The sequence below is a fragment of the Bubalus kerabau genome, chromosome X (assembly GCF_029407905.1).
Source record: "Bubalus kerabau isolate K-KA32 ecotype Philippines breed swamp buffalo chromosome X, PCC_UOA_SB_1v2, whole genome shotgun sequence".
Taxonomy (NCBI): domain Eukaryota; kingdom Metazoa; phylum Chordata; class Mammalia; order Artiodactyla; family Bovidae; genus Bubalus; species Bubalus kerabau.
Genome location: NC_073647.1, coordinates 16,466,337 through 16,488,282, shown reverse-complemented (window position 1 = coordinate 16,488,282; position 21,946 = coordinate 16,466,337).

Sequence of the window (21,946 nt, the reverse complement as noted above, 5' to 3'; positions counted from 1 at the left end):
CCAATGTTGAATCAGTTCATTGTTCCATGTTCAGTTCTAACTTTTGCTTTTTTTTTTTAAACTATGCGAAATCTAATTTTATTTTATTTTTAAACTTTACAATATTGTATTGGTTCTTAACCTGCATACAGGTTTGTCAGGAGGCAGATAAGGTGGTCTGGTATTCCCATCTCTTTATGAATTTTCCACAGTTTGTTGTGATCCGCACAGACAAAGGCTTTAGCATAGTCAATGAAGTAGATATTTTTCTGGAACTTCCTTAATTTTTCTCTGCTCCAACAAATGTTGATAATTTACTCTTTGGTTCCCCTGCCTTTTCTAAATCCAGCTTGCACTTCTGGAATTTCTCAGTTCACATAATGTTGAAGCCTAGCTTGAAGGATTTTGAGCATTACCTTGCTAGAATGTGAAATGAGTGGAATTGTGAAGTACTTTGAACATTCTTTGGCATTGCCTTTCTTTGTGATTGAAATGAAAACTGACCTTTTCCAGTCCTGTGGCCATTGCTTAGTTTTCCAAATGTATTGGCATATTGAGTGCAGCACTTTCAAAGCATTATTTTTAAGATTTTAAATGGTTGAGCTGGAATTCCATCAGCTCCACTAGCTTTGTTTGTAGTAACGCTTCCCAAGGCCCACTTGACTTCACATTCTAAGATGTCTGGCTTGACCACACTGTCATAGTTATCTGGGTCATTATGACCTTTCTTATATATTTCTTCTGTGTATTCTTGCATTGTAGTTCCCTAAGTTTATTACCCTGCTTCTCTCATCATTTACCCTTACTACACACCCCTCTTCTAATATGGCAATTTCTTTATTCAGTTTCCAAAGACTGGTTTATCCTTGAGTTAGTTTTCATGGCTTCTTGTTCCTTTACCCTAATGTGATTTGATTAAAACTTTGAACATGAAAACTGCCCATATAGAAGCTGCAGCTCTAACCTATACCTGTTTGCTCACCATCAAGAGAAAAGACCACCTCCTGGAAATTTTGCTCTTTTTTGTATACCACATGCTAACAGTTCTCTTCTTCTGTTTCATAATTATAAATCCCACATGTAAAGTAACAAGCCTTGATCCACAGTCTAAACTTCCACTGTCATCTTGGCCTCCTTCACATCCCTGTCTTATCCTAATGGGCAGGTACAGTGCCAGATCCTATCCTTTGAGGATCCAATTCCTGCTGGATTTTGATTTGTGAACATTTCTGCAACACAGGGATTTCAATCCCTGGTATGTCAGAATATACTGTTTAAATAACTAAGATTCACTAGCCATGTTTCTCTTGGTCTGTATAGCATTGGCATAAAATTGGGCTCAACCTCTAATATCCTAATATCAGTGAGTGAAGTGAAAGTCACTCAGTAGTGTCTGACTCTTTGTGACCCCACGGACTCCATGGAATTTTCCAAGCCAGAATACTGGAATGGGTAGCCTTTCCCTTCTCCAGGGCATCTTCTCAATCATGGGATCGAACCCAGGTCTCCCACATTGCAGGCCAATTCTTTATGAGCTGAGCCACAAGGGAAGCCCAAGAATACTGGAATGGGTAGCCTATCCCTTCTCCAGCAGATCTTCCTGACCCAGAAATTGAACTGGGGTCTCCTGCATTGCAGGAAGGTTCTTTACCAACTGAGCTATCAGGGAAGCCCTTATGTCAGTGAGGGCATGCTAAAATCAGGTTCCAGACCTGATCCTGGGTATTTAAACAAAATAATTAAAAAAAATCAAAATAATACATTTGCATGACGTTGAAAAGTCTGTTGAAATTAAAATATGTGTTGCCAAAATAGTAACCCTTTCTAGTTTCTCTTTTTCACTCTTTCAAATGGGGATTAGACGTATTGCACAGGGCTGCTTAATCAAGGTTTTAGCATAGTATTTGGTCAATCTAATAACTGTTAACAGGCATTTATCTATCTATCATCATAAATATTAAGCTATGCACCCTAGCAAAGACTGGAGTATAAAACAATTTGTTGACATGTTTAGCTGAGATCTGTAAGAATTTCATTTTTCCCAGTCAATAAATAGGAATTATAAACCTTAAAGCACTGAGAAATCAACTAGCATTATTTCTTTAACCAAGTGGAGAAAAAAATTAATTAAACAGAGCTTTTCCACTTGCTCATCTTTCCCTATATGTCTTGAAGAACCCTATGGGCAAATATAAATTTGTCAAGTATAAGGCAAAGATTTGACTGCTGGAGAGTTTACCTAGCAAAGGATCATTCTGAATATAAAGTAAGAGAAACTTGCCTTTCACTTTGTGATTAATATTCTTCTTGCTGAATAGACACCAAATGCTTAGGAGACTGTGGAAGTCATCTGCTTTTGCAATTTGATCATGCCTCCAGATTATCAGGTGATAAATTTGTTATAAGGAATGATAAAAACTTTAATTCTTCCCACCCACATAAATACGTAAAACCAATTTCCCTGTTCAGGTTCCTGAGAAATAAACATGTCAACATGGAAAGGCTATTTATCATGGCTGTCATAATTAGGTTCAATTGGGGAAGTCAGTTCCCTTTCGCAAATGACAAACTTCAAGTTCCAATTCACCAGCACCATTTTGCAGGACACGTCTAATAGCCTCCAGTCATTTATCACTATTCCCAAATGCCAGGAGCATCAGAGGCAGGGCATGTGTTCCTCATTCCAGTTCACTGATCTAAAATTATTACCATTGTTTTATCAGTATGAAGATACTGCCTAGCTTCTGATAGAAGCACATTTTCAACAGAGGGTTTTTTGTTGTTTTTTTTCCCCCTCTTTTTTTTTTTTTTTTTTTCAAGTTTAGGAAGTATAGTTCATAAAAATTATTCAGGGTAGTATTTTCCCTCTTGACTTTTGACTTTACAAGTGGGCACTCAGCTGCTAGCTTTAGCCAGGGCATATATATGTGTGAAGTAGACATTAGCAGACAAGGAGATCAAAGAAACCCTGACTATCTCCCTTTCTACTTCCTGCCAGCATAAAGAAAGAGAACAATGCCTGGCTGGAGCAACTGCCTGCCAAAACCAGTGGGCTAACAGGTTTTGTGCACTTTCTGGACTTATAGACTCAAGATAGAACTGAAAGTTCTGCTTCAAAAATCATAATGATCATACTAAATGTATCACCTCTTCAATTAGTGGAAAGAATCTGGGATTATGTGTGTGGTGGGAGAGGGTTTGATTGATAAAGGGATTCTATTTAATGAGATCCCCCCCAAAATTGACAAATCCTATTTGATTCACCTCTCAGGATTGAAAATCTTACTAAAATGATGCCCGTTTCCTTCATAAGTGTAGATAAGTGACCTTTGTGTATTAGATGAAAAAACTCAGGGAAAGAACAGTGGAGTTGGCATCCACCAGCCTGCCATGAACAAACTTGGTGTCCTTAGGCTAGTGGCTCAATTGTTCTGGACTGTGATTTCTTCTTTTGTAAAATAGGCATAAATACTATTGCCTTTATGAAAAACCAAGAAAGACAATTGATATGTGGTAAGTAATGTAAGTTTCATATGAAAGAGAAAACAAAGCTCAGAACCAGTGAGTGACATTCAGAAATGGTGAGTGACAGCCAGGTTTACACAGCTCATCCATATTAAAGTGAGGCTGTGAATTGAGACACTGTCAGCTCCCACACCAACGTTCATTCTCCTATGATGCACTGAACACCTATTTGCCAAGCATTGGAATCCAAACAGCTTTAATAGTTCAAGGGGGCAAAAGGATGCCATGTCCTTTGTAATGCCACCTTTTTATCACATCACTTAATTCATTGTATTGTAGTTGCCTTTTGGCATGTCTGTCTCATTAGACTATGGGTTCCTCAAAGACAGGGACCATGTCTTGATATTTCTATCCCCAAAACATTGTCCAGTGTTCAGAGACACAGTCAGCATTCAGTTAATGCCTGTTGTAGGAAAAGGAGGGCTTCCCAAGTGGCTCAGTGGTAAAGAATCCACCTGCCAGTGCATGAGACATAAGAAATGCAGTTTCAATCCCTGGGTCGGGAAGATCCAGAGGTGATTCAGAGAAGATTCAGAGGTGAAGGAGGGCATGGCAACCCACTCTGATATTCTTTTTTTTTTTTAATTTATTTATTTTAATTAGAGGCTAATTACTTTACAATATTGTAGTGGTTTTTCCATACATTGACATGAATCAGCCACGGGGCTACATGTGTTCCCCATCCTGAACCCCCCTCCCACCTCCATCCGCTTCCCATCCCTCAGGGTCATCCCAGGTGCACCAGCCCTGAGCACCCTGTCTCATGCATCAAACCTGGACTGGTGGTCTGTTTCACATATGATAATATACATGTTTCAATGCTATTCTCTCAAAGCACCCCACCCTCACCTTTTCCCACAGAGTCCAAAAGACTGTTCTATACATCTGTGTCTCTTTTGCTGTCTTGCATATGGGGTCATCGTTACCATCTTTCTAAATTCCATATATATGTGTTAGTACACTGTATTGGTGTTTTTCTTTCTGGCTTACTTCACTCTGTATGATAGGCTCCAGTTTCATCCACCTCATTAGAATGGATTCAAATGTATTCTTTTTAATGGCTGAGTAATATTCCATTGTATATGTACCATATTTGTCTTATCCATTCATCTGCCAGTGGACATCAAGGTTGCTTCCATGTCCTGGCTATTGTAAACAGTGCTGCAATGAACACTGGGGTACACGTGTCTCTTTCAATTCTGGTTTCCTCAGTGTGTATGCCCAGCAGTGGGATTGTTGGGTCATATGGCAGTTCTGTTTCCAGTTTTTTAAGGAATCTCCACACTGTTCTCCAGAGTGGCTGTTCTAGTTTGCATTCCCACCAACAGTGTAAGAGGGTTCCCTTTTCTCCACACCCTCTCCATCATTTATAGTTTGTAGACTTTTGTATAGCAGCCATTCTGACTGGCATGAGACGGTACCTCATTGTGGTTTTTGCATTTCTCTGACAATGAGTGATGTTGAGCATTTTTCATGTGCTTGTTAGCCATGTGTATGTCTTCTTTGGAGAAATGTCTGTTTAGTTCTTTGGCCCATTTTTTGATTGGGTCATTTATTTTTCTGGAATTGAGCTGCAGGAGCTGCTTGTATATTTTTGAGATGAATTCTTTGTCAGTTGCTTCATTTGCTATCATTTTCTCCCATTCTGAAGGCTGTCTTTTCACCTTGCTTATAGTTTGCTTCATTGTGCAAAAGCTTTTAAGTTTAATTAGGTCTTATTTGTTTATTTTTCTTTTCATTTCCATTACTCTGAGAGGTGGGTCATAGAGTATTCTGCCCTGATTTATGTCAGAGAGTGTTTTGCCTGTGTTTTCCTGTAGGAGTTTTACAGTTTCTGGTCTTACGTTTAGATCTTTAATTCATTTTGAGTTTATGTTTGTTATCGTGTTAGAAAGTGTTCTAGTTTCATTCTTTTACAAGTGGTTGACCAGTTTTCCCATCACCACTTGTTAAAGAGATTGTCTATTCTCCATTGTATATTCTTTCCCTCTTTGTCAAAAATAAGGTGTCCATAGGTGCGTGGTTTTACTCTGGGCTTTCTATTTTGTTCCATTGATCTATATTTCTGTCCTTGTGCCAGTACCATACTGTCCTGATGACTGTATCTTTGTAGTATAGCCTTAAGTCAGGCAGGTTGAGTCCTCTAGTTCCATTGTTCTTTCTCAAGATTGTATTGACTATTCGAAGTTTTTTGTAATTCCATACAAATTGTGAAATTATTTCTTCTACTTCTCTGAAAAATACCATTAGTAGCTTGACAGGGATTACATGGAATCTATAGATTGCTTTGTGTAGTATACTCATACTGGTTTGATGGTGTTGAATTCTCTCAGCTTTTGCTTGTCTGTAAAGCTTTTCGTTTCTCCTTCATATTTGAATGAGATCCTTGGTGGGTACAGTAATCTGGGTTGTAAGTTTTTCTCTTTTATCACTTGAAGTTTGTCCTGCCATCACCTTCTGGCCTGAAGAATTTCTATTGAAAGATCAACTGTTATCCTTTTGAGAATCTCCTTGTACATTATTTGTTGTTTTTCCCTTGCTGCTTTTAATATTTGTTCTTTGTGTTTGATGTTCATTAATTTGATTAATATGTGTCCTAGGGTGTTTTGCCTTGCGTTTTTCCTGTTTGGGACTCTCTGGGTTTCTTCAACTTGGGTGGCTATTTCTCTCCCCATTTTAGGTAAGTTTTCAACTATTATCTCCTCAAGTATTTTCTCATGGCCTTTCTTTTTTCTTCTTCTTCTTGGCCTCCTATGATTTGAATTTTGGGGTGCTTGACATTGTCCCAGAGATCTCTGAGGTTGTCTTCATCTCTTTTAATTCTTTTTTCTTTTTTCCTCTCTGATTCATTTATTTCCAATATTCTATCTTCCTCCTCACTTATCCTATCTTCTGCCTCAGTTATTCTACTGTTGGTTCCCTCCAGAGTGTTTTTTATCTCATTTGTCACATTATTCATTATTGATTGACTTTTTTTTATTTCTACTAGGTCCTTGTTAAACATTTCGTATATCTTCTCAATCCTTGTCTCCAGACTATTTATCTGTAACTTCATTTTGTTTTCAAGATTTTGGATCATCTTTACTATCATAATTCTGAATTCTTTTTCAGGTAGACTCCCTATCTCCTCTTTTGTTTGGTTCGGTGGGCATTTATCATGTTCCTTTACCTGCTGAATATTTCTCTGACTTTTCATCTCACTTAGATTGCTCTGCTTGGGGTGGCCTTTCTGTATTCTGGCAGTTTGTGGTTCCTGTTTATTGTGGAGGTTTCTCGGTGTATGTGGTGTTGGATGAATGACTTGCCAAGGTTTCATAGTTAGGGAAGCTTTTTTCGGTGTTCTGGTGGGTGGAGCTGGATCTCTTCTCTCTCGAGTGCAATGAAGTGCCCAGTATTGAGTTTTGAGGTATGTGTGGGTTTGATCTGACTTTTGGCCACCTGTATTTTAATGTTTAGGCTTATGTTCCTGCATTGTTGGAGAATTAACTTAGTATGCCTTGCTCTGGAAGTTCTTGGCTCTTGGGTAGAGCTTGGTTTCAGTGTAGGTATGGAGCCTTTTGGATGAGCTGTTGTCGATTAATGTTCCCTGGAGTCAGGAGTTTTATGGAGTTCTCTAGTTTTGTATTTAAGCCTCCTGACTCTGGTTTTCAGTCTTATTCTTGCAGTAGCCTGAAGACTTCTCCATCCATACCACATCAATGATAAAACATCTAGGTTAATCAAGAAAAGCCTCTCCACAATGAGGGACACCCAGAGAGGTTCACAGAGTTACATGGAGAAGAGAAGCAGGAGGAGGGAGATAGAAGTGACCAGGAGAAGAGGGGCAATCAAAAGGGGAGAGAGCAATCTAGCCAGTAATCAATTACCTGTGTGCTCTCCACAGTCTGGAACACCCAGAGAGGTTCACAGATTTACATAGAGAAGAGAAGAGGGAGGAAGGAGATAGACGTGACCAGGAGGAGAAGAGGGGGAATCAAAAGGAGAGAGACAAATCTAGCCAGTAATCAGTTCCCTAAGTGTTCTCCACAGCCTGGAATACCCAAAGATATTCACAGAGTTGGGTAGAGAAGAGAAGGGGGAGGGAGGACACAGAGGTGACCTGGGGAAGAAAAAGGAGAGTCAAAAGGGGGAGAGGGCAATCAAGCCAGTAATCACACTCCTAAGTAAAAATGGGTACTGAAGGTTGGATTCTCAAAGGTACAAAATTGATAACAAATACCAAAAAGCAAACATTAAAAATCTAGAATACAGTTTAGATTCTCAAAAATGCAATATTAAGGAAACCAAAAAAAATCACAAAAATTAATATATATATATATATATATATATATATATATATGTATGTATGTATAATTTGCTTTAAAAATAGGGTCTTTTTTGCAAGGTAATAGTAGTTTATAAAAACGAACATTAAAGGAGTAATAAAGAACTTAAAAATTTAAAAAAAGATTAAAAAATTAAAAAAAATGATAATAGTAAAATATATCTAGGAATTTCTCTGGAGCTGTTGAGGGCAGTCTGGGGTCAGTCCAGTTTCAGATAGTTCCTTATTCCAGCTTATACTTCTCAAGTTCTATAGGCCCCTTCCAATGTAGTCAGTGCTACCTACAGGGTTTTAATCTGTTGCACCTCTTACTTCCAAAGCAGTTCCCTCTGTTTATTTTGGCTTCCTCTGTTTGCAATTCTCTTTAGTGTCTAATTTCTGCCCTGACACAAGGGGACAAAAGTGGTCACTTTTTTTGGCTCACTTTTTCAGTTGTGCTGTGGGGAGGGAGGAACACTGCAAACAAATATCACTGGCCTGTGTGGAGAGTGCTTGCGGTGTCTGGGCTACACTGGGTTTGCCCCTGCTCATGGTGTGTGTGCTTTCCTGGTCTACACTGCTCAGACTCCAGGTTACTCTGCAAGGGAACTGCCTAAAGTGGTCCCTGTCTTGTGTTAACTTCCCAGGTCTGAGCCATTCAGGTTCTCAGATCAGATCAGATCAGATCAGTTGCTCAGTCGTGTCCAACTCTTTGCAACCCCATGAATTACAGCACGCCAGGCCTCCCTGTCCATCACCAACTCCCGGAGTTCACTCAGACTCATGTCCATCGAGTCAGTGATGCCATCCAGCCATCTCATCCTCTGTCGTCCCCTTCTCCTCCTGCCCCCAATCCCTCCCAGCATCACAGTCTTTTCCAATGAGTCAATTCTTTGCATGAGGTGGCCAAAGTACTGGAGTTTCAGCTTTAGCATCATTCCTTCCAAAGAAATCCCAGGGCTGATCTCCTTCAGAATGGACTGGTTGGATCTCCTTGCAGTCCAAGGGATTCTCAAGAGTCTTCTCCAACACCACAGTTCAAAAGCATCAACTCTTCAGCACTCAGCCTTCTTCACAGTCCAACTCTCACATCCATACATGACCACAGGAAAAACCATAGCCTTGACTAGACGAACCTTTGTTGGCAAAGTAATGGCTCTGCTTTTGAATATGCTCTCTAGGTTGGTCATAACATTCCTTCCAAGGAGGAAGCATCTTTTAATTTCATGGCTGCAGTCACCATCTGTAGTGATTTTGGAGCCCAGAAAAATAAAGTCTGACACTGTTTCCACTGTTTCCCCATCTATTTCCCATGAAGTGTTGGGACCGGATGCCATGATCTTTGTTTTCTGAATGTTCAGCTTTAAGCCAACTTTTTCACTCTCCACTTTCACTTTCATCAAGAAGCTTTTGAGTTCCTCTTCACTTTCTGCCATAAGGGTGGTGTCATCTGCATATCTGAGTTTATTGATATTTCTCCCGGCAATCTTGATTCCAGCTTGTGTTTCTTCCAGTCCAGCGTTTCTCATGATGTACTCTGCATAAAAGTTAAATAAACAGGGTGACAATATGCAGCCTTGACGAACTCCTTTTCCTATTTGGAACCAGTCTGTTGTTCCATGTCCAGTTCTAACTGTTGCTTCCTGACCTGCATACAAATTTCTCAAGAGGCAGATCAGGTGGTCTGGTATTCCCATCTCTTTCAGAATTTTCCACAGTTTATTGTGATCCACACAGTCAAAGGCTTTGGCATAGTCAATAAAGCAGAAATAGATGTTTTTCTGGAACTCTCTTGCTTTTTCCATGATCCAGCGGATGTTGGCAATTTGATTTCTGGTTCCTCTGCATTTTCTAAAACCAGCTTGAACATCAGGAAGTTCACAGTTCACATATTGCTGAAGCCTGGCTTGGAGAATTTTGAGCATTACTTTCCTAGCGTGTGAGATGAGTGCAATTGTGCGGTAGTTTGAGCATTCTTTGGCATTGCCTTTCTTTGGGATTGGAATGTGAAAACTGACCTTTTCCAGTCCTGTGGCCACTGCTGAGTTTTCCAAATTTGCTGGCATATTGAGTGCAGCACTTTCACAGCATCATCTTTCAGGATTTGGAATAGTTCAACTAGAATTCCATCACCTCCACTAGCTTTGTTCGTAGTGATGCTTTCTAAGGCCCACTTGACTTCACATTCCAGGATGTCTGGCTCTAGGTCAGTGATCACACCATCGTGATTATCTGGGTCGTGAAGATCTTTTTTGTACAGTTCTTCTGTGTATTCTTGCCATCTCTTCTTAATATCTTCTACTTCTGCTAGTTCCATACCATTTCTATCCTTTATCGAGCTCATCTTTGCATGAAATGTTCCTTGGTATCTCTGATTTTCTTGAAGAGATCCCTATTCTTTCCCATTCTGTTGTTTTCCTCTATTTCTTTGCATTGATTGCTGAAGAAGGCTTTCTTGTCTCTTCTTGCTATTCTTTGGAACTCTGCATTCAGCTGTTTATATCTTTCCTTTTCTCCTTTGCTTTTCACTTCTCTTCTTTTCACAGCTATTTGTAAGGCCTCCCCAGACAGCCATTTTGCTTTTTTGCATTTCTTTTCTATGGGAATGGTCTTGATCCCTGTCTCCTGTACAATGTCACGAACCTCATTCCATAGTTCACCAGGCACTCTATCTATCAGATCTAGGCCCTTAAATCTTTTTCTCACTTCCACTGTATAATCATAAGGGATTTGATTTAGGTCATACCTGAATGGTCTAGTGGTTTTCCCTACTTTCTTCAATTTAAGTCTGAATTTGGCAATTAGGAGTTCATAATCTGAGCCACAGTCAGCTCCTGGTCTTGTTTTTGCTGACTGTATAGAGCTTCTCCATCTTTGGCTGCAAAGAATATAATCAATCTGATTTCCGTGTTGACCATCTGGTGATATCCATGTATAGAGTCTTCTCTTGTGTTGTTGGAAGAGGGTGTTTGTTATGACCAGGTACTCCCCAAAGGCAAAGACTCTGTTGGGCCTCAGTTTGTGCCCTTCCCAGGTCTGAACAGCTCAGGCGACCAGGTGCTTGGTAAGCACACTCTCCCCAGGTGGGTGGTGCGTCTTATCACCTCCCTGGTCCTAGCTGCTCAGTTTCCTGGGTGCACAGTGGGAGGACCATCTCAGATGTGCTGTGTGTCTCCTCTGGGTTGCTGATCTCTGGCTGTGGCCCTCCTGGTGAATGACAACTGTCCAGGATCCCAGGAAGACTCGGTTAGCAACTGGGAGCCTGCTTGTAGTTTGGTAGAGGATGCCATCTCTGGGGCTGAGATTGCGCCTCGCCTTCTGGCTCTAGCTGTCACCTGCCTGCCTCTCTGCTGCTAGCGGGGGATGGGCCAGTCCACAGCCGGCTAGCTCTCCTCTGGTATTTGCTCAGTCCTTTGTTCTGTGAGAGGGCCTGGCAGTGCCTTCGGTTAGAACTTTTTACGGAAAGTTCTCTCTCTCTCTGTCTTTTTTTTCCCTCTCTCTCTCTGGCTATCCCACAGTTTGGGTTTCTATCTCATGTTAGCTTTCTCAGATTGTTCTCAGGGCATTCAGGCTGGGTCCTTACCCTAAGCAATGCAGCCCGTGCCTCCCTGTCCAGCCCCCACTCGCTGCTGGCAGGCTCACTGCTGGCAGACTTGAGCATCTGGGCTACTTCTCCGCTGGTAGTTGCGGTTAGGCACGTAATCTGTGGGTTTTTTTTTTTTTCCTCCTGGTTATGTTACCCTCTGAAATTCCAAAACTCTGCACAGACCCACTGGTGAGAGGGTTTCCTGGTGTTAGGAAACTTCTCCTCCTTCATGACTCCTTCCCCAGGATGGGTCTCCATCCCTAACTCTTTTGTCTCTCTCTTATCTTTTATATTTTGTCCTACCTCCTTTCAAAGACAATGGGCTGCCTTTCTGGGTGCCTGGTGTCCTCTGCCAGCATTCAGAAGTTGTTTTGTGGAATTTTCTCAGCATTGAAATGATCTATCAAAGAATTTTTTAGGCAGAAAGTGGTCTCCCCATCATATTCATCTGCCATCTTAGGATTGCCCCCCCACCCCCACTCTAATATTCTTACCTGGAGAATCCCATGGGCAGAGGAGTTTGGCAGGCTATAGTCCTTAGGCTTGCAAAGAGTTGACCATGACTTAGCTCACACGCACATAGGAAAAGGAGGAAGAAGAAACACAGTGAGGTATAGGTGATCCAGAACGCACTTCTGACCCTTCCCTTGCTGTTACTTCTTTAGGACGACACCTGCAAATCATTCTAATTCTCTGAACTTTCTTGATGTTTGAGTTCTGGATTAGTGGGAATTTACAATGATGCCTAACTAATCTGAACTTCTTGAATGCTTTAGTGATAAAGCAGTCAGCCCAGCCAACTCTTGGGCCATATATCAGCTAATCAATAGCAATGTTCAGGCTATACCAAGATTTTCTAACACCTGTCAAGGCTGACTAATCAGGGATTATTCAAAAATCACATGGAAGAGAAAAACCTTTCTTTTCTTTTGGAAACTTGCTATGAGAAAAGGCCTTGAGTAGGAATTGGACAGTTCAATTCTCAAATGATCTAATTATTACTAGGGAGACTATATAAAATGAAGAAGCAGGAAAGAAGAAGGTAAAACCAAGGGACTTAATCATGCTCGTCATTGTTCCCTTAGGAACCCTGCTTAATATTCTGTAATGATCTATATAGGAAAAGAATTTGAAAAAAGAATAGATACAGTTATATGTGTAATTGAATCATTTTGCTGTACACCTGAAACACAGCATTGTTGATCAACTATTCTCCAATATAAAATAAAATTTTTAAAAATAAAAATGTATTAGATTCCTGATTTTCTGGTTTCTCTCATGGGGTTACAGGAGGCGAGAAGTAGGGAGGGGAGAAGAGATGGTTAGGAATTTAGGATTAGATAGAAGGAAGATAGAAAATGGTGGTGTGTGGTGCCCACACTTTTTGTAACAGTTGAAAAAATGTTTCCCAGCTGCATTCTTTTTTCAAAAACATTGGCTCACAGGATTAATGCATTTGAAACACTGTGCACAGCTCCCCATCCCCATCCCTCAAATAGAGGCAGACTTAGAATTTCTGCCTTAGCCCTTACTATAACACCTGCTGGTATACCACCTGCTGTTTTTAGACTCCTAGAGCTCAGTAGATTTGATAGTGTGAGGGTAAAGTGAAAGGCACTTGGTCATGTCAGATTCTTTGTGATCCCATGGAAGATACAGTTCATGGAATTCTCCAGGCCAGAATACTGGAGTGTGCAGCCTTTCCCTTCTCTAGGGGATCTTCCCAACCCAGGGATCGAACCCAGGTCTCCCACATTGCAGGCAGATTCTTTCCTAACTGAGCCAAAAGGGAAGCCTAAGAATACTGGAGTGGGTAGCCTATCCCTTCTCCAGCATGATCTTCCCAACCCAGGAATCAAACCAGGGTCTCCTGCATTGCAGGCAGATTCTTTACCAACTGATCTATGAGGTGAGGGTAAAGAGTCTGCATTGTTTCCATCAACACTATTTACCCTCTCTTTACCATTTCAACTGTTTCACATTCTATTAGGCTCAAGCTTGGCACCAAACATCAGAGGACAAATGATTTTGAAAATGTTGCTGCCTTTTTAAAAAACACAAATAATAAAATCTGTTAAAATATTGTTAGAGGTGAGAATATATGTCCTTACTTCTGATTCACACTTATTTTTGTTTTGTTTAAAGATATGGTTTTATAAATAATATTAGGGAATTTTGAAGAAGGGAGATAAGAGTCCTTGGTGATGCCTAGCCACAGTTTGTCATGCAGTAGAGAAGGGGAAAGTATGATGAGATTTGAGTAGCTATGTTAAGATTTATTCTTGATACTTAGAAGACTATTTTTTTTCTCCTCATAATTCAGGGAATATTATGGGTAGGCACAACTTTTTTCCAAAATGACAAATTAAATGCTAATCCCCATGGGATAGAGTAAAATGTTAATGAAATGACTCAAGTTGCACATTCTTTCAGAATTCCATCAAATTTGCCACAAGTAGGTGTGTGTGTTTCAAACAACAAGTTCTACAGTCTGGTGAAAAGTATGATTGTGCTCAAGCTTCAGTGCTTAAATAATGCTTTTAATACATCTATCCGTTCAGTTCAGTTCAGTCACTCAGTCGTGTCCGACTCTTTGCAATCCCATGAATCGCAGCACGCCAGGCCTCCCTGTCCATCACCAACTCCCAGAGTTCACTCAGACTCATGTCCATCGAGTCAGTGATGCCATCCAGCCATCTCATCCTCTGTCATCCCCTTCTCCTTCTTCCCCCAATCCCTCCCAGCATCAGTCTTTTCAATGAGTCAACTCTTCACATGAGGCGGCCAAAGTACTGGAGTTTCAGCTTTAGCATCATTCCCTCCAAAGAAATCCCAGGGCTGATCTCCTTCAGAATGGACTGGTTGGATCTCCTTGCACTCCAAGGGACTCTCAAGAGTCTTCTCCAACACCACAGTTCAAAAGCATCAATTCTTCGGCTCTCAGCTTTCTTCACAGTCCAACTCTCACATCCATCCATGACCACTGGAAAAACCATAGCCTTGACTAGACAGAACTTTGTTGGCAAAGTAACGTCTCTGCTTTTCAATATGCTATCTAGGTTGGTCATAACTTTTCTTCCAAGGAGTAAGCGTCTTTTAATTACAACTATAAAGATGGCTATATTATTTTTATATTTCATTTGATTAATGTGGAGTATCACATTGATTAATTGGCAGATGTTGAATCATTCTTGCATCCCTCGAATAAATCCCACTTGATCATGTTTTATAATACTTTTAATGATGTTGCATTAGTTTTGCTCATATTTTATTGAGGATGCTTGCATCTGTGATCATCAGGGATACTGACCTGTCATTTTCTTTCATTGTGGTACCCTTGAATGGTTTTGGTATCAGGGTAATTTTGGCCTCCCTCATAAAATGAATTCAGAAGTACTACTTCCTCTTATATTTTTTGGAAGAGTTTGGGAAGAATTAGCATCAATTCTTCATTATATGTTTGATAGAATTTACTGTTAAAGCCATCTGTTCCTGAACTTTTCTTTGTTGGGAAGGTTTTATTATATTCCTCATTAAGTCTCCTTACTAGTAATTGGCCGATTCAGATTTTATGTTTCTTCAAGATTCAGTCTTGCTAGGTTGTATGTTTCTAAGAATTCATCCATTTCTTCTAGGTTGTCAAATTTGTTGGTGTATACTTGTTCATCATAGTCTAGTATGAAAATTTTTGTTTCTGCAGTACTTGTCATGTCACAAATCTATTTTAATGTACACAGTGCCAGACTGTTATAAGGGCACATGGTTTTGGTTCTGCATCCTCATAGGTTAGACCAGTCTAAAAACAGTTTAATGTTCCTTTAGGAAAAAAAAAAAAAGCTAAGACCCAGAGCTGATGGTTACAATATATTATATGGAATATGTTGAAAGAGCATTATATTTTATGGAGTTAGAAATACTGAATTCAAGTCTCAGGTCTTATCCTAACAAGTTATGTGATTTTGGGAAAGATAGTATACTTTATGGAGCCTTGATTGATTTGAAATCAAATTCAGACATATAAACTTTTCTGAGTTGTATTGTAAAATATATATCACTCTAGCACTGATACTCTGTGTCTCCATTCTTATTAGTTTGGAAAATGAGAAGCATGCTAGAGCTGAATTTAAAGATAAGACATTAATTTTCAGTTGGTCTATATTATGGTTTTGAAAAGATATGATGACAGTAGAAGCCTCTCTTCTACTAAAGCCAGTCAGTCAACTTTGCCAGATGGGAATTATAAGAAAGAAACACAGTAAGGAAATATCTAAAACTCTGAAAAGGCATAAGGTCAAACAATGGATGGACACATACCAACACACCTTTGAAGTGCAGTAGCTCAAATGTTTAATTAATATGATTGATCTGGAGGAGGCAAAAAACAATGAATAAAGCTAACAAAATTTGTTCCATTGAAAAAACTTTTAATCATCTAGAAAAACATCTTTGATACTGTTAGTTGAAAAAAATCAGTGTATAAAACAATGTATATAAAAATAGTTTATAATAGTTTAAATAGCTTAATGGTTAAATAGTTTAAATCAGTGTATAAAACGATGTGTATAAAAAGTGTATAAAACAATAGTTGTATTTTTATATAAACATATTTAAGTATACACAGGCTTCCCTGGTGGCTCAGATGGTAAAGAATCTGCCTGCAATACAGGAGACCTGGGTTAGATCCCTGGATTGGGAAAATCTCCTGGAGAAAGGAATGGCTACCCACTCCAGTATTCTTCACTGGAGAATCCCATGGACAGAAGAGCCTAGTGGACTACAACTCCATGGGGTGGCCAAGAGTCAAACATAACTGAGTGAGTAACATATTCACTTTCACATGTTTGAGAAAAAAAGACCAAGTATATACTGTTTGTATTAAATACTAAGCTCCCATCAGTAAGATTCATAAGCCTCTTATGCTTATCCATCAGAGGGCAGACAGAATGAAAACAACAGAGAAAATGAACCGAACTCATCACATGGACCACAGCCTTGTCTAACTCAATGAAATTATGAACCATACTAAATAGGGCCACCCAAGATCGATAAGTCATAGTGGTGAGTTCTAACAAAATGTGGTTCACTGGAAAGGGGAATGGCAAACCACTTCAGTATTCTTGCCTTGAGAACCCCATGAACAGTATGAAAAGGCAAAAAGATATGAAACTGAAAGATGAACTTCCCAGGTTGGTAAGTACCCAATATGCTACTGGAGAAGAGTGGAGAAATAGCTCCAAAAGAATGAAGAAACAGAGCCAAAGCAAAAACAATGCCCAGTTATGGATGTGACTGGTGATGGAAGTAAGGTCTGATGCTGTAAAGAACAATATTGCATAGGAACCTGGAATTTTAGGTCCATGAATCAAGGTAAACTGGAAGTGGTCAAACAGGAGATGGCAAGAGTGAACATTGTCATTTTAGGAATCAGTGAACTAAAATGGAATGGAATGAGTGAATTTAATTCAGATGACCATTATATCTACTACTGTGGGCAAGAAACCCTTAGAAGAAATGGAGTAGTCCTCATAGTCAACAAAAGAGTCCAAAATGCAGTACTTGGGTGCAACCTCAAAAATGACATAATGATCTCTGTTCATTTTCAAGGCAACTCTTTCAGTATCACAGTAATCCAAGTCTGTGCCACAACCACTAATGCTGAAGAAGCTGAAGTTGAATAGTTCTATGAAGACCTACAAGACCTTCTAAAACTAACACCAAAAAAAGATGTCCTTTTCATCATAGGAGACTGGAATGCAAAAGCAGGAAGTCAAGAGATGCCCAGAGTAACAGTCAAGTTTGGCCTTGGAAAACAAAATGAAGCAGGGCAAAGGCTAACAGTTTTGCCAAGAGAACACACTGGTCATAGCAAACACCCTCTTCCAACAACACAAGAGAAGACTCTACACATGGACATCACCAGATGGTCAATACTGAAATTAGATTGATTATATTCTTTGCAGCCAAAGATGGAGAAGCTCTGTACAGTCAGCAAACATATGACCAGGAGCTGACTGTGGCTCAGATCATGAACTCCTTATTGCCAAAATCAGACTTAAATTGAAGGAAGTGAAAAAACCGACTAGACAATTCAGGTATGACCTAAATCAAATCCTTTATGATTATACAGTGGAAGTGACTAACAGAATCAAGAGATTAGATCTGATAGACAGAGTACCTGAAGAACTATGGACAGAGGTTAGTGACATTGTACAGGAGGCAGTGGTAAAGACCATCCCCAAGAAAAAGAAATGCAAAAAGGCAAAATGGTTTTCTGAGAAGGCCTTACAAATAGCTGAGAAAAGAAGAGTACCAAAAGGCAAAGGAGAAAAGGAAAAATATACATATCTAAATGCAGAGTTCCAAACAATAGCAAGGAGAAATAAAGTCTTCCTCAGAAATAGAGGAAAATAATGGAAGGGGAAAGACTAGATATCTCTTCAAGAAAATTAGATATACCAAGGGAACATTCATGCAAAGATGGGCTAATAAAGGACAGAAATGGTATGGACCTATCAGAAGCAGAAAGTATTAAGAAGACTTGGCAAGAATACACAGAAGAATTATATTAAAAAATGATCTTAATGACCCAGCTATCCACGATGGTGTGGTCACTCACCTAGAACCAGACATCCTGGAATGCGAAGTCAAGTGGGTCTTAGGATGCCTCACTACAAACAAAGCTAGTGGAGGTGATGGAATTCCCGCTGAGCTATTTCAAATCCTAAAAGATGATGCTGTGAAAGTGCTGTACTCAGTATGCCAGCAAATTTGGAAAACTCAGCAGTGGCCAGGACTGGAAAAGGTCAGCATTCATTCCAATCCCAAAGAAAGGCAATGCCAAAGAATGTTCAAACTACTGTACAATTGCACTCATCTCCCATGCTAGCAAAGTACTGATCAAAATTCTTCAAGTGAGGTTTCAACAGCACGTGAACCAAGAATTTCCAGATGTACAACCTGGATTTAGAAAAGGCAGCAGAACCAGAGATCAAATTGTTGACATTCGTTGGATCATCAAAAAAGCGAGAGAGTTCCAGAAAAACATCTACTTTGTTGACTACACCAAAGCCTTGTCTGACTGTGTGGATCACAGTAAACTGTGGAAAATTCTTAAAGAGATGGGGTTACCAGACCACCTTACATGCCTCTTGAGAAATCTGTATGCAGGTCAAGAAGCAACAGTTAGAACTGGACATGGAAAAACAAACTGGTTCCAAATAGGGAAAGGAGTACGTCAAGGCTGTCTAATGTCACTCTGCTTATTTAACTTACATACAGAGTACCTCATGTGAAATGCCAGGATGGATGAAGCACAAGCTGGAGTCAAGATTGCCGGGAGAAGAATCAATAACCTCAGATATGCAGATGATACCACCCTCATGGCAGAAAGCAAAGAAGAACTAAAGAGTTTCTTTTATATGTATATATATACATATATATATATTATTTTTAAATAAATTTATTTATTTTAATTGGAGGCTAATTACTTTAAGAGTTTCTTAAGGAAAGTGAAAGAGGAGAGGGAAAATGTTGGCTTAAAAATCAATATTCAAGAAACTAAGATCATGGCCTCTGGTCCCATCACTTCATGCAAATAGATAGGGATACAATGGAAACAGTGACAGACTTTATTTTCCTGGACTCCGAAATCACTGCAGATGGTGACTGCAGCCAGGAAATTAAAATACACTTGGTCCTTGGAAGAAAAGCTGTGACAAACCTAGACAGCATAGTAAAAAGCAGAGACATTACTCTGCCGACAAAGGTCTGTCAAAGCTATGGTTTTTCCAGTAGTGATGCATGGATGTTAGAGTTGGACCATAAAGAGAGATGCTGCTACTACTGCTAAGTTGCTTCAGTCGTGTCTGACTCTGTGCAACCCCATAGACGGCAGCCCACCAGGCTCCCCCGTCCCTGGGATTCTCCAGGCAAGAACACTGGAGTGGGGTGCCATTTCCTTCTCCAATGTGTGAAAATGAAGTCGCTCAGTCATGTCTGACTCTTAGCAACCCCATGGACTGCAGCCTACCAGGCTCCTCCATCCATGGGATTTTCCAGGCAAGAGTACTGTAGTGGGGTGCCATTGCCTTCTCCAAAGAGAGATGAGCACTAAAGAAATGATGCTTTTGAACTTTGGTGTTAGAGAAGACTCTTGAGAGTTCCTTGGACTGAAAGGAGATCAAACCAGTCTATCCTAAAGGAAATCAGTCTTGAATATTCATTGGAAGGACTGATGCTGAAGCTGAAACTCCAATACTTTGGGCACCTGACGCGAAGAACTGACTCATTTGAAAAGATCTTAATGCTGGGAAGGATTGAAGGTGGGAGGAGAAGGGGATGACAGAGGATGAGATGGTTCGATGGCATCACTGACTCAATGGACATGAGTTTGAGGAAGCTCTGGAAGTTGGTGATGGCCAGGGAAGCCTGTTGGGCTGCAGTCCATCGGGTGGCAAAGAGTGGGACATGACTGAGCGACTGAACTGAAGATGATTATATTAGTGTCATTTTCTTTTTTAGCTTTTTTATAATATATTAAGTTTTCTACACTGAGCCCAAATTGAAAGTTTATTCCTATAAATCTGTGTATGCTATGCAGAAGAATAAGAAAGGGGAGGGGAGAAGATGCTGAACCTTTCTTCAGCTTTTGTATTTGATATGATGAATTTCACCAGCCAATTGATCCTTGAAATTCCTATTTGAATCTCTTGCAGTGGGATAAATCACCCTCTTCAGGCATCCACTGCTTCCAGGCAAGTAGGTTGTTTGGGATATAATAACTATAACCTCATTAGTATCTAATCACAGAAAATGCAGTCCTGAACAATTGAGACACAGATGAAGTGCAAGTAAACATCCATGGTGATGATGGTGGGTTCACTTGTCACCAAAGGAGGGTGTTGTTAGTGGTAATCGAGCCACATGAGGACAGGTGTTTGCTGAAGTTTGCCAAAGTTAGAGCTTCACAGATCAAGCTGGATTTTTACCTTCTGTTCATATTTCATTGTGATGTTTGTCTGTGTTTATGGGTGTTAAAACAAATGAAATTTTCTCCCATGGATGTTCCATCATATAATCACATTTCATTTTTCATTCTTACAGATTACATTCATTTTTCAGTCAGTCAGATGGAGATGGAGAAATCATGCCACTCAGATGGAATCACACTTATTACAATAGATAACATATGGAATTGTGTTGGTGGTTAACTTCTTTTCTTGTACGTTGCTTAGGGTTTGGGATTGTAGTGAAGGTAGGGAGAGCAAGCGTATAAGACAAGCATAATTTTCTTGTCTCCAGACTTTGGCAGTGCTGCCATATGATGTGGGAGCCTTTATGTACGTTTCTTTCATTCTATTATAGTCAAGATAGTGTGGCAGTGATGATACATGAAACATTTGTATTTCCATGTATTTTCAGTTAAAACTTTTCTTCAAGGTATGTTTTCCCTTTTCTTGTGCTAAATAATTATCTTTTTCCTGGGGTAGAATACTCTGTACTAGTGAAATAAGAAGCAGAAAATCTCTTCAGCAACTTCTTATTAAATAATTAGTGCCAAACTTCAATCTTCAGCAGTAGTGGAAGCAAGCAGCCATCTGGGGAAAAGCTAGATTTGTTTGGCTTCAAAATGCATCATGTGAAGTTTTTTCGCCTTGTCTCCAATATATTTATCTTTCTTAAAATACCTAACTGTGTAGATAACAAATTGACTTTATGTTGTATGATTATGTAAAAATTGTTGGTGGGGGATGATAATTGAGGCACAATATATTACAATGGTGTAGACAACAGGTTTGGGGTGAGATCTAGCTTTTAATCTTGGTTTTGCCACTCATAAACTCTTGCCTTTGAGGAAGTTATGACTTTCCTGAGCCTCAGTTTTCTATTTTGTAAGGAAAAGTGAGACTAATTCTGGTACAAACCACTTGGGTGTGTTTGAGGAATAAAGGATGTAATAAAGGGAAAATGCTTAGGATTGTGAATGGTTCTCTGTATGTAATCACAAATAGTAATTGTGGCATCAAGCACTGAGATGGACAAACAGGAATGTACAAAACTGCAGCAGATATTAGATAAATAATTTAGATAAGTAAAACCCATGCATTTGCTGAAGCTTGCATCAACTCGAAGTCTTTAACAGAATTGTCAAATGTGAACTTGGAGTACTGAAGACATTTTGCTCATGTTTTCAGATTTCTTAATTGCAGTTGTAAGGCAACTGTTGTAGGAACTTAACAAGGACTTTTTACGTAGATAATTAAGTATTCTTCTATAGTATTAATTTTAATGGTTATAGACTATTTCATCATATTGAAGCACATATATTTATCTGTTTAAGCAAAATCTTGGGCAGTTTGAATGTTTGTAGACTTTTACTATGGCAGAGACTCATAGGTGTACACTGATCTCTATTCTCCTGTTTTTTGTTGCAAGTGTGAAAGTGTTAGTTGCTCAGTCATGTCCAACTCTTTGCAACCCCATGGACAGGGGAGTCTGGCAGGGGTGCCTTCCAGGCTTCCTTGTCCATGGAATCTCAATGCCTGAATACTGGA